Raw genomic sequence first — 13,201 nt, 5'->3', positions numbered from 1 at the left:
TGCCCCCTCTTCTCCCCACGATCAAGTACTTAGGCGCCTTCCCCATTGTTAGAAGACTCCACCCTCTCGCGTTTTCACTTAAAGCAATCCTCACATTCTGCCATGACATTTCGTTGTGTATCTGGATTTAGGGCAATTGGTGAGTGTTGCTTAAGTTTTGAAGTGCACATTTTAAACTGATGTTTTTGTCCTAAGTTCATAGGGCTTGCACATTCGCCATATGAAATCATTCCATTGCACATCCCAACTGCGTTAGCACGTTACATGTTTGGGAAAGTCCAATTTCTCATTGTCATTTGCTAAAGCTGTTCTTTCACAACCCTCGCCTGCTGCTGCGATCTGGGTTCATGTTGTGGGTCACAGTCTTGAGTGGCAGCAACGTTGTCACTGCCTTTAAACCACAAGTTGATACATTCAGTAATGCAATGCAATATAATGTGGTCATATTTAGCACCCTTCTGAAAATAATGTTAGCCTCACTGTGCACTGCTCTGCAAGGAAGACAAGCAGGGATGTGTTAGTCAGCTAGCGGGAAGGCACATGCAGAAGAAACCAGTGGTGTTGATGGATGCAGGTCGGATGTCCCCGTTGCCTGTGTGCCAATATGAACATCTCTATGCTCTTAGAGATTGCTGAGAGACAGGTTAGCTGTATGTGACACCCCGGGTTGTGTGGCACAGAATTGCGAACATTAGCAGAAATTGTCAAAACTTATGTTTTGATGGAAGATGGGTAGGATATTAATTTGTTATTATTATTATTATCATTATTATTATTATTATTATTATTATTAAGGTATTTATTATTGAGTGCAGGCCTAGCTTTGTGAAGCAATGGGGCGCTTTACAATCATACTGTGAAGAGCACAGTTACGGAAGCAGAGAAAAAGGAAGCAGGAAGTTACCTGGAGGCGAGGGAAGGACATTTGCTGCAGGTGATCTACAAGCAACCAGGGGAAGAGACAGTAGCAAGCAGATCACTGATTCTTAATTAGGGTGTGGAGCGCAGGATGTATAGACCTAGATGTAAGGGCTGAGCCATTCCCTGAAGAGGAAGGTCTTGAGCTCTTTCCAGAACGGTAGAGGCGAGGGGGAAAGTCATATGTCGATGGGGAAGAGGTTCCAGAGTACATTGACCTAAAGCGTGGCTGCCGACTCTCGGGTGGGTACCTTCCCAAAGGACAGGTCATTTAGCTGTGTTCATTCCCGCAGGGCAGCGCCTAAGACTATTTTTTATTTATTCATGCACTTAGGTTTAGTCACCCTAAATTTCCTAGGGTCATCCAGATGTGGACCCTTTGCTCACTGTGCTCAGAGAGGCCCAACAAGGCTGTAGCATGTGTATGGGGTTGCTGTTGGTGCTTTTGTTCAGAAGAGAAGTGCCATAGCATTTCAGTTCTGGACTGCCCATGTGGGTGGGACAAAGACTGATATTCAAATGGATATTTCAATTCTGTGAAAGGTACAGTGAGCTAAAGTGTGGCTGCAGGCTCTCGAGTGGTGACCTTCCCAAATAACAGGTAATTTAGCTATGTTTGTTCTCGCTGAGGACAACTATGTCTATTTTCTTTATGGTGACATTGTGCCTGGAGATGTCTTCACTCTGTTGTGAGATTTTAGATTTTACTTGTGTTGGGTGGAGGTGAGCAGGTCCAGCAGAAATGGTGTAGAGGCAGACATCATGAAGATGGCATTTAGGTGATGCCTTTGTTGTAGTTGGTGCATGCCACTCAGGGGAACACATAGTATAGGGGCATTGTGCCTGGGGATGTCTTCACTCTGTTTATGATTTTATGCCTGTGACGAGGATACTTTTATTTCCACTGTGTAGGTGGTTTGAGCACTTGATGTGATGGATGTAGATGGGGTCGTGTTGTAGTTTTTATGTTGTGGGATACACACAGTTTGCCTCTCACAGATGCACATTCTCAGGGTGTTGTTATGGACAAGCTGGTTTTGCCCTATTGCATTATTGAAGGACATCAGGGATGTGGCTTACTGCAAGGGATGCATGTAGCAATATGCCACCTGAGTGGTCAAAGTAGCGGAAGCGTAACTTGAGCACTCCGAATGTGCTCTCCACAATGCCTCTATTGGCTATGTGTGCTATGTTGTAGCTTTCCTCAACTGGGGTGGCTGGATACCTGATGGGTGTCATCAGGAATGGTGAGAGCGGTAAGGTACTGTCCCCTGCAAATGTGGATATGGTGGATGTTAGCATTGATTGTCATTGCTTGTTTTTCTGTGTATTATGTGACTGTTTGTATGTGCGTGATAGTTGATACTCACCCAGCAGTAAGGCGTTTCAAAAGGCTCACAATGCAAGGGCCTGGTATATGGGGGAACAGCCTAAGATGTAGCTGTCATGTAGTATACTGGGTCATTTCCATTGACATACCTGATGTTTCTCTTGGCATCACATATCATGTGTGCATTAATGGAATAACAATATTTCCTGTTGCGATAGATGAGCTCAGTCTCTCGGGGGGCAGGAGCGCTACATGTGTGCAGTCGATGGCTCCCAGGAACTGTGTAAAGTGTGAAATTACATGAAATTCCTAGCACACTCTCTGTCTTCCCTGCAATGTGTGTGGCATGTATATGAGCCTACGCACACATGCTAGGATGCAGCACAATACCTGGTGGAGGCACCGACAATGGCTGTGGTGTGCTGGAATGATCCAGTTGCCAGGACGTTTAACGCTGATAGTACTTTCTCTATGGGTGTCAGGACGTGTGAGCACATGGTGGGTGATGCCAGGTCTTTCTCCCACTCCCTGACCAGGTCTATGGTGACATGTGGAGGGAATCGGTATCTTCCATACACCTCCTCATCTGGCATCCCAAATGATGTGTTTCGTGGATGGAAGATTCTGCCTCTCCTCCTCGTCTTCCTCCTCCTCCTTCTTACATGTAGTAGGATCAGTGCTAGTGAAGCAGGGTCTGGTAGTGTGGAAGTCATATGTTCAATAGTGTTGCATTGTGCTTTTATACTTGCGCTTTCATTTCACTTTTGTGCTGTGCGATGTGATCAGCTAGCGGTAGTATCGCAAGATGTGAGTTCTCTTTTGAACTCCTGACAATTGCGCAATAGATTCTATGAATAGGGTTTCCTTACTGTTTGTTAGGGCATGTTCATTGTGTGCATGGTGCATCCCTGCCCACTCACATGTTCTTCCTCAGTTTCCGCATGGAATAAGGATTTTGCATGTTACACCCCCTATTTATTTATTGTTGCTGGTCTTTCCCATGCTTTGTGTTGTGCAAATCGCTCCAGCATAATGCAAAGTAGAAATGGACATCTCAAAGTCTGATCTATGAATTTGTTTTCAGCATGAAGCAAAGTGTACATTTACGTGCAAAGTGACTTTGTGCCACACTAAATATTTTGTAAGTTAGTTCCTTTTAAAGCAACATTTGTGTCCAACCGGACAGACAGGATTCAGGGCTTCATAAACTCTGAAGCACCCTTTGAAGATTTTGCTGCTGGTCACAAAGGGAAGAAAACATGTTCCTCCACCCAGTGAAGAAGGCTCAAGTTGTCTTCAACCACAGCTTACATTCATTCATTCATTAATTTTGTCATTTGGTATAGTGCCTTTCACCATAATTATGGTCCCAACGTACATTTGATTGAACACCATTGGAGGGACCAGAGTCCAAATATTTGGGAGGTGTTATTATGTGTGTGTACATTTCAGCCATTCAGGTTATGCGCGGGTGGCCAAGACCCTGCTAGTCACCCATGTTTAAATGGAGTGTCAATGGGCGCAACATAACTAAACTATGGAGGGTAATTGTGTTTGAGGAGGTAGAGAGTTTTGCGGGAAGCTGCAGTTCGAATTTTTGTCATTAAAAAAGTAGCTTAATTCGTATGGCAGAGGTGATGTGCAATAGTCTTTCTACTATATGTGAGTGCAGGGTGTGTGAAGTGAGACCATGCCTTCCACTAAGTTGCGATGGTGCAGCGTGCGAGAGGAGAAATGTTTTAGCTGTGCAAACAACAATGTCTACTTCCTGGGTTCCATCTATGTAAAAGGAGCTGTGCTATGTTTCACAGGCGATCTAAGTACTAAATGCATAATATTCACCATCTGAGAGTTTCTTTGAGTGAGCGATTGCCATCCCCGGTTCCTTCTAGTGTGAAAATAAGGTCCACATTTCATGGTTACATGCGGCACATTGGCCCACCCTCCTGTGCTTCATATTTACATGCAGTGCCAATGACAATTGAGGTATCAGAGGCGCCTGATTGTGCTCCTACGGGATGATCAGCATGATTTTCCGAATGTGCATTTTAAGTGTGATGCATTGCCCACCCGCCTGGCCCATATGAGTGCAATATCTGGGACACTGCCAGGATTCATTGCAGGTTCAAGTTTCTAGAGAAACTCAATGAGTCCTCCATGTGTGCTTGGTGTCCCACAAAGAAGGTTTGGTGTCAGAGCAAAGTGGTTGATAGGAAAGAAGAGAATACTAGCTGACAGAAGGACAGGTGTGAGTTGTGAGGTGTGGGGGATGTCTTGTGGGGGGTTGAAGTGGGTGTTCCTGCAGGATGATATGTGTGTTCGAGAGGTGGAGAGTGGGCACTGTGAGCAGCGGTAATGAGGAACAGCCAGGTTTTGAGGGCTTTCCTGTGAGGTGAAGCATGAGCGGTAGGGTGTTCCAGAAAGTGGGTGCGAGGACAGGGAAACAGGCACGTACTAATCTGGAGAAATTTAAAGGAGGGACGACCAGGAGGTGGGCAGAGCCTGTTCTGAAGATCCTGATGGGGCAGTAGCGAGTGAGCTTGTTTTGGAGGAATTTCAGGCCTTTCTTGTGAAATGCCCGGTGGGTATTGAAGGAGGTCAGTCGACTGATGGGCAGTCAGTGGCATGTTCTCAGAGCGGGGGAGATGTGTTCTCTGGGGAGAGTGCTTAGAGGAGCCTTGCTGCAGAGTTTTGAAACTCTTGGAACTTTCTCAGTGGGTATGTAGCTGCACCTAGGTAGAGGGAGTTAGAGTAGTCTAATGGAGAGAGGATATGGCAATGATTGTGAAACCTCTATAGGAGTAGGAGAGATAAGGAAAGATTGCACATAGAACTCTAATTCTTTTGCTTCTTTGTTTCTTTGGTGCATTTCATAGGGGTTCTTTAAAAGAACTCACAGAGGTAACCATGCATTTTGGTGCTTTTAAGTGATTTTTTAACATTTGTGTTACACAGTTTAAACAATGTTATGTGGGATATTTCTACCCATGCCAATGTGCCCCACTACACCCCTTTGCCAATGGGGGAAGAAACTGACAAAAATGGATGTGCTAACCCCTGTACACGCCAAATCTGCAAAACTGCACATGGTTCATAAGTCAAAAAAGGCTGCAAACCCCTGCCACACCCAGTCAAAGTTGGTGTAAAAACAGGACTCACTGAATGTCAGTGGGTGCTGTTACCTGTTACATGAAGCAAGAGCACAGAAGTGGGCTAAAATCCGAAAATGCCATTAAAATGCAGCTTTCCCAAACAATTGCAACCTTTGGCACTAAATTCAGTCATCTTCCAAGTGAACTACTGAAATGAAAAGTGTGCTAAAACCACAGATCATCCAGTGCAGTCAGAGAAAACTGGGCCTCACTGACTGACAGCAGGTAAGAAAGGTATTTTAGGAAACACCAGTCCAGCAACAATTTGTTTTCAGTTACACAGGAAAAATGCAGATAAAAGCAGCAACATATCAATTTCAGCTGTGCAGACAAGGCTCTACGCATAAGCCGAATACTTACTTCCAGATTGCAGACAATTTCCAGTACTCAAAGACAGAATAATGCTGAGTTTAATGTGTGTGCTGCATAAGAAAATAAGATGTAAAAACCCAGTTTAAATGTGTTTCTTTTTCCTGAAGAGATGGCATAATACATCTATTTAAAGCATGTTTGTGAAGGGCTTAATTCTTTTAAATGTTCAAATCCCTTGTAAACTGTGCTTATTTTTATATGTATTAAAGGAAAGGCCTTTAAGTGCATTTTAAAGTAACTCAGTTCTGGAGTTAAGTAAATACTTAATTCTGACCTGACAGTGCCCAGCCTGGGAAAAATGACACTTCAGTTGACACTCCTTTGCTACAGGAAGCCTTAATGGATGCTTGAGGTTCCCACATATTGACAACAAAGAGCACAGCAGACTTTCATCTCTGGCTGAGCCAAGAACAATGGCAGCTGCCTACTGATCTCTACAGGGGGGCTTCCCTGTCAAGGAAGAGGACACACCTCCCTGATCAAAGGAATCTGACAGCTGTTGCCTGTGAAAGAGAAGTTACAAAGGAAAAAAAAAACTGCCCAGAACTTTTGGTGTTTAAATCTTTATTTGTGATTAAGTTTGAAACTCTTAAACTGTGCAACCTGAAGAAAGATAAATCTAAAAATTGGTAAATGTTAACCTAATTTTAGGCAACTGCTTTGAAGACATTAATGAGCCCTGTACCACCTAAGGAACCAAAGTTACGGGAAAACCATAATTGTAGCAAAACTATTAATACTGCAAGTCTAAGATTGAATATTCATGCTCCAGTGATAATCGCCCAGATATGTACTGAATTAGAAATTATTAGTCCAAACTGTTATGATTAAAATTGATAGAATTCTATAGAATGACAAGGACAGCTCTCACAGAGATGGGGATTGAATGTGAAAATAACCCATCAAATATGCAATGTATGTGTCTGATTTTATTAGGGGACATCATTTTAGAAATGTACATTTGTGCAAAAGTGAAATTTTGGTCAAAATCAATGTGGGAGTTCCTAAATCCCATCATAAAGATGACAGCTCTTTTCTGACTGCAAACCAAAACAAGGCAAGTGCCTTTGGCCACTCACAACAGTGGGGGGGTGTTTTGAAATCCTGCCCACACCATAAACTTTGTGATGTCACTTGGTAGGATAAATATAGGAACTTCACCACACATAGACACACTGCTTCCTGAACACATCCAGATTTCCGCGCAGCGCTTTGTTCCTGACTTCTTCATCTTGTCCAGAACTCTTCATCTTGCAGCTGATTCCAGACTTCTTGGCAGAATCCAGGCCTTAGCATTTGTTGAACTCTTGTTAGCTAGGCTCAAATTCAACCATCCCAAACTTAAGAGAATTTTATTCAGATCCAGTCTGGCTTGCTACCAGTAAGGCTTGCCTGCTCAAACTTGCATCCTGCTAATCTGCTGTGTCCAGTGACCAGAAGGGCCAATCCATTCCAAATCCAGTTGAGGTGCCATCCATATTGACCAGAACCACCCAGCTGACTGATCCCACCAGAAGTACCCTGCTGCCGGTAGACCCGATCCGATGACCATAACCCTGGAGGTCCAATGTTAAGTACAGTGGACTGTAAGAATCAACAGGAATAACAGTGACCCATAGTATATTTTCCTTGTCTTATCCCAATCTCAACCCATCCCATCTTTATCTTCAGAACCCTAATATTGTCACAACCATTCTTGCGCTGATGTTTTCTCATTTGTCTCATTAAACTATAACCCATTAGTGATTTGGATTAAATGATTCCCATACAGAAAGGAAACTAGAGTACCACACCTGAAGAGTTACGAGCAGCCATGAGTAACTGTGGAGATTCATGCATGGCATTCTCTTTTTCATAGTCATTAAAATAGGGTAATAAACCCAATCTGTCATTTTTGAAAAACCGAATTTCGGTTTTCCCTCTTATATTTTTCAAAAATGCTTCTCACTAAAACTTCCATAACTTCTTCAATTTTATAGATAGAAACATAATTTCAACTCTTAGTTAGACCTAATACCCTTAGCTACACCCACAATCTAAAATGCGCAACATTTGACCCGTTTTTATCAAAAATTGCATAGGGATATTTTGCTGCGAGTTTACATTTTCAAAAGTTCTACACGTGTCTTTTTCCCATTCAAAGTGTTTCTTAAACTACCATTCTAATCTAAAGTGTGTACTGTTGTTTATCTTGTAACTCATGTGTGGTACGACCTGTTTATTGTTGCTTTCATAAGAATTTCTATCAATGTAAGTATTTTTGTACCACTTTGCATTGTGTCACAAAGCCATTTTCACCTGTCATTTTAAAAGTGTCAATTTCCAAAAACGGTTTCCTCTCTTGTTTGGGGAGGAAGATTGAATTCAAACTCTGGACATTTGTCTTTCATTCCCGAATACCTGTTGGTTAGTGACATCTGTGTAGGATTGCTCATTTGTACCTTAAGAATTTTGCATGGGGAAATATTAACCTAAACGCTATCTGTTCACAAACCAAAACTGTTCTTTTTCCTGTGTTGAATATTCTGAATTATTATAAGTGAATTCAATTGCTTTACTTATTTTTGAATTGTATCGTCACTGCTTGGTTATTGCTGCCCCATATATATATATTAAACATTATGTGTGATTTTGATTTAAAATAAATAAATACATCTTTACCTTTGCAAACTAGCCTGATTCCTGGTCCAGTGTGACCTGGGGGGTATTTTATGATGGGTGTGATATGAGTAGTATATCATTCAGAATATTGAACTTATAGACACAAAAAAATAAGTATTTCATTTGCGCACTACATGCTAGGCGAGACCCGGGTGTGTGCCTGATTGAAATCCTTAACAATTAAAACAGGGAAAATCTCCTGTATATCCTTCATTTACGCTTTGTAATGTAAAATGTATAAAGGCCTCCTGCCATTTATTTGTATTTATTTGTTTATATAGAGCTTTACACCAAAACGCTGCACAATTCAACTATTTGGTACATAAAACATGAAACAATATAGTGGTAGAAGCAAATTACAGCTATGAATCAGTCAACAAAACAGTAAGAAGAGCAATTAAACTGAGGGGAATAAGGAGAGTAGTGCAGTAGGTCTGTGAGGGAGAGGGAGAGGGAAAGGTGGGGAGGAGAAGGAGGAGAGAAGGGGAAAGGGCGAGAGTGGGATGGTCGGGGGTGGAGGGAGGTATCAAGGGGAGAAGGAAGGAAGGAGGGGGAGCATGAAGGGAAGGGGTTTCAAGGCGGGGGTGGAGAAGGAGGGATTTAAGGGAGGTGCGGAATGAGGAGAAGGTAGGAATAGAACGGATTGAGAGAGGTAGGGAGTTCCAGTGCAGAGGAGCTAGGAGCTGGAAGGAGCGGAAACGGGAGGGAGCACAAGGGGACGGAGGTACAGTGAGAAGGAAGTGGTCAGCTGAACGAAGAGAGCGGGAGGGAGTGTAGAAAGAGAGGAGGGAGGAGAGGTAAGGGGGAGCAAGACCATGGAGAGATTTGAAGGCAGAGAAAGTGAAATTTAAGTTGAGAGTGAAATGGAAGCCAGCCAAGGGAGAAGACGGAAGCCGAGATGGAGTCATGGGAGGTAAGGAGACATAGGGTACGGACAGCAGAATGGTAGATAGATTTGAGGGGGGCAAATGAGAAGTAGGTAATCCAAAGAGTAAGGAGGATCAGTAGAAGAGGCGAGAGAAGATAAGGGAGGAGATTAGAAGTTTAGTAGCATGAAAGGTGAGAGAGGGGCGGACTTTGGGAATATTGAGGAGGTGGTAGTGACAGGCACGAGAAGTGGGAGAGATATGGTGGGAGAAAGAGAGAGAAGAGTCAAAGTAAATGCCTAAGTTACGAGCATGGAGAGAGATAGGGAGATTAGTGGGAGGAAAGTGAATGCAAGGAGGAGCGGGGAAGGGGAAGAGAGTTGGAGGGGGAAAAAGATGACTTCAGTCTTGTCAGTGTTGAGGGAGAGAAAGCGGGAAGACGTTCAGTTCGTTATGGCAGTAAGACATGAAGAGAGTTTCAGGAGGAGGTTGGTTGAGAAGGAAGAGAAAGAAAGGAAGAGTTGAGTGTCGTCGGCATAGAAATGGTGGGAAAAGCCAAACAATGAGATAACAGGGGCAAGGAGGGAGGCGTAGAGTGAGAAAAGGAAAGGACCAAGCACTGAACCTTGAGGTATGCTGTACTCAAGAGGCTGGGATGGAGAGGACCATCCAAGCTAATCACAGCTAATTGTAAATGCTGTCTGCCATGTATGCATGGCAGACAGCATTTACAAACGATTATTGAGGAACATACATGTTTTCAACAGGAGCTAAAACTGGAGGATTTCATTGGAATCCACTGCTTTTACCCCAGAAGGATACCGCCATGCTGGCTAAACCAAGTATTTTTTGTAGGCAGAGCCAGAATGCAGAGCAAAATCAGTCAACCCATTCTGCAACCTCACTCCGCCTACATGAATGTTGACAATTCCTGCAGCATAAAAAAGTTGTTTAACCTTGCATAACCCTTTGAATAATTGTGCTTTGAATACATTCTATATTTTGCATCAGTTTCTCTTGTGGTCCCTTACTTAATGTTACACAAAACTCAGGCATCACTTGCTACTTCCTCATCTGCTCTCCTGTGACATGGAAGAAGGGACGAGGAGGGAATGCCCTTATTTGTTAACAGTCCTTTTCATTATCCTGAGTCACCTCTCCTGAGAGCCTTGTTTGTTCTCCTCTAACAGGCTGGTTGGATACGATTCACACATTTTTGACTGGTGCAGCAAGAGCAAGAGGTACATTCTACCTTCATATGAATGGATGTATAGGCTGAGGAAAAATGTTTTTATGGGCTAACTAGCAGGGTTACCCGGCGTTGCCCGTGTCCTGATCGAGCGGTGTCTCATGTGGCCTGAAGGATTGTGATCATGTCCTCTTGTCGTCAAGTCTTGTTTCAGTTTGCTCTGGCATCTAATTTTCCTTTCTCTTGTCCTCTGGTCGGCAAGTCGTGCTGCTGTTTGTTGTTGTGTTTCAGAAGCTCTTGATATTGATTTTCGCTTTGCATCAGATGAAGGTTTTCCAAGTGACGTTTGTTTTTTGTGCGGCATGTTTCAGTCACTCCATGGCTTCAGCACATTTGAGAAAATGTCCAAGAAGGATTGATTGATTGTGCTCTCTTCTCATGAATTAACTTAAGTAAACTGTAACCTTGCCATTTCCCATATTTGGAGCGGCGTGATAAAAATAAAAACATTTTCTTTTTTTTAAATTCCCTTTAAAAATGCTTTAGTAAACACTTTCGAAGTGTATACAGTAGTGATACATTTTAAAGGAATAACCAACACATTGAGCATTTTGCTACAGGTATTTTCAAAAGTGTGCCTCCTTCTAGTACCTACTGTAGTGAATCAGGGTGAGCATCAGTAAATGAGGTTGTCTACGGAGAGAATTCATTGCATCCAAAAATAGACTACAATCTTACCCTAGACAAATGAGGAAACCATGCAAAGTTTGGTAGATATGGGTTCAACTGTGTGGATTTGCATAGCCAGACAAACATACACACACACAAACATCCACAATCTTTTTTGCATATAAGATTTTTGCATCCAAACATAGACTACGATCTTGTCCCAGACAAAAGAGGAATCCATGCAAAATTAGGTAGACGTGGGTTCAACGGTGTGGATTTGTATAGCCGTACAAACATACACACACACATACATCCATTCAGCTTTATATCTCTAGGTGTGTGGTCACGGAGCATGTTCTATTGTGATGAGAAAGAGTTGACTTGGACCATATTTTAAAATGGTTGCAAAAGAAAACAAAGCACAGAAGATATGCTTTTTTACTTGTACAACTTTTTTCAGACGGATGACCTGTGCATTTCTGTGGGGCTGTGAAATGGACAAATCATGCACTTGCCGGTCCCCTTGCATACACTTGTGTTAGTAGTGTGCTTCAGTGACGAATATATGATTGGCTCCTGGGACACATACCACAGTGGCAGTCTGAGTCTGTCATTGTGAAAGGCTGAAAAAAGTTCAACTCCTTCATCTTCTTTTCTGAGGGATGGAACAGCAAATGCAAGAGCACACTTTCAAAATGTGCATGAGAGTCAGAAGTCACTCTCTCGGGCATTGTGCCTTCCCTTATGCCTGTTCTAAACAATTTCATGAGAATGCCTTTGCTTTCAAAACATTTCGAAGTTCAGCCTTTTCCTAAATTCAGGAAACCCTTTAACATGTGCAGAAACAACCCCTTCACATCAATTTCACACTGAAGGAACAAGGGCATCAGAAGATACACATAGACAATGGCCCCTTCTATTGCCCTTTATGAAGAATGATTTATTTCTAGGGCAATTACATTTATGAAATATTGCATCCCTTCATTTGGACAAGAAACACTTTTGAGAATCGGGCCCTTTGTTTTAATGTAGCACTTTGCAGAAAATCTAAGCAATGGCGAGGAAGGTGGGTTAATGGTTATGACGTGGGAATGAGGGCTACCGCCCTCAAAGCCACAGCAATAGCCGTTACATTCGAAAACACAACTATAAAGAATGCTCCAGAGTATTCCAAAAATAGTATTCTGTAGATCCCTATGACTTTAATTTAATTTGTTTTATGATTATACATACTAGAACCATACTAGAACCAATGTTGCCTAATTGTAATCTATCACGCATGAGTCTGGTAATTTACAAAAACCCTTTGTTAGGCAATTCTTGGTTCAGAAAATCTTTCACATCACTGAATACGACCATCTCAAGCCTTCTGCCTCACACGTATTTTACAACCTCTTTCTGAATGATCCAGTGCACCCTTTATCACAGATAACAGATACTTTGCACTGGTGAAGGCGCAGAGTTGCACAGTATTCGCACTAGGGCAAAGTTTGCCCTATTTTTAAACACACTGGGACATATTAGAAAACCATTGCACAAGGACAAGTGCAGTTTGGCATGTTATAAGCACCAGAGTAAAAATTGCCCTCGTACAGAAAAGAAACATTCATTGTTACTGCATTTTTGCACCAGGGCAAAGTTTGCAGGTTTGAAGTGGAGTGGAGTGAGTCAAGTGACAGTTGGCAGGGTCAAGTGCTGCTGTTTTCATCCTTACTTGGACTTATATTGGGCATTGCTAAAAAAAGAATGTTCACCTTGCTGTCAACGCTGGTAAATGCTGCTGCAACAGAGTGCTGTTCACTTTAAACCTGCTGTGCACGCTGGGATCTCTGTGCGCCCCTCCCACCACCTTGCTGCCACTGACTCAAAAACTCCAACTCAAGCGAATCGGAGTAAAGTGAGTCAAGTGACAGTTGGCAGTTAGCAGGTGGCAGGTGGAACGTGGCATGTTTTTACAGCTGTGACCACTCGATCACTTGCCTGTCTGTCTGCTGCCCTTCTAAGTGTTTCTTCATCCTGATTTTTGCAGAAAGAGCTCCCTGTT

The sequence above is a fragment of the Ambystoma mexicanum genome, chromosome 9 (genome assembly GCF_040938575.1).
Source record: "Ambystoma mexicanum isolate Mex_15411 chromosome 9, UKY_AmexF1_1, whole genome shotgun sequence".
Classification (NCBI taxonomy): domain Eukaryota; kingdom Metazoa; phylum Chordata; class Amphibia; order Caudata; family Ambystomatidae; genus Ambystoma; species Ambystoma mexicanum.
The sequence above is the reverse complement of the archived record's forward strand: the minus strand, read 5'-3'. Positions refer to the sequence as shown.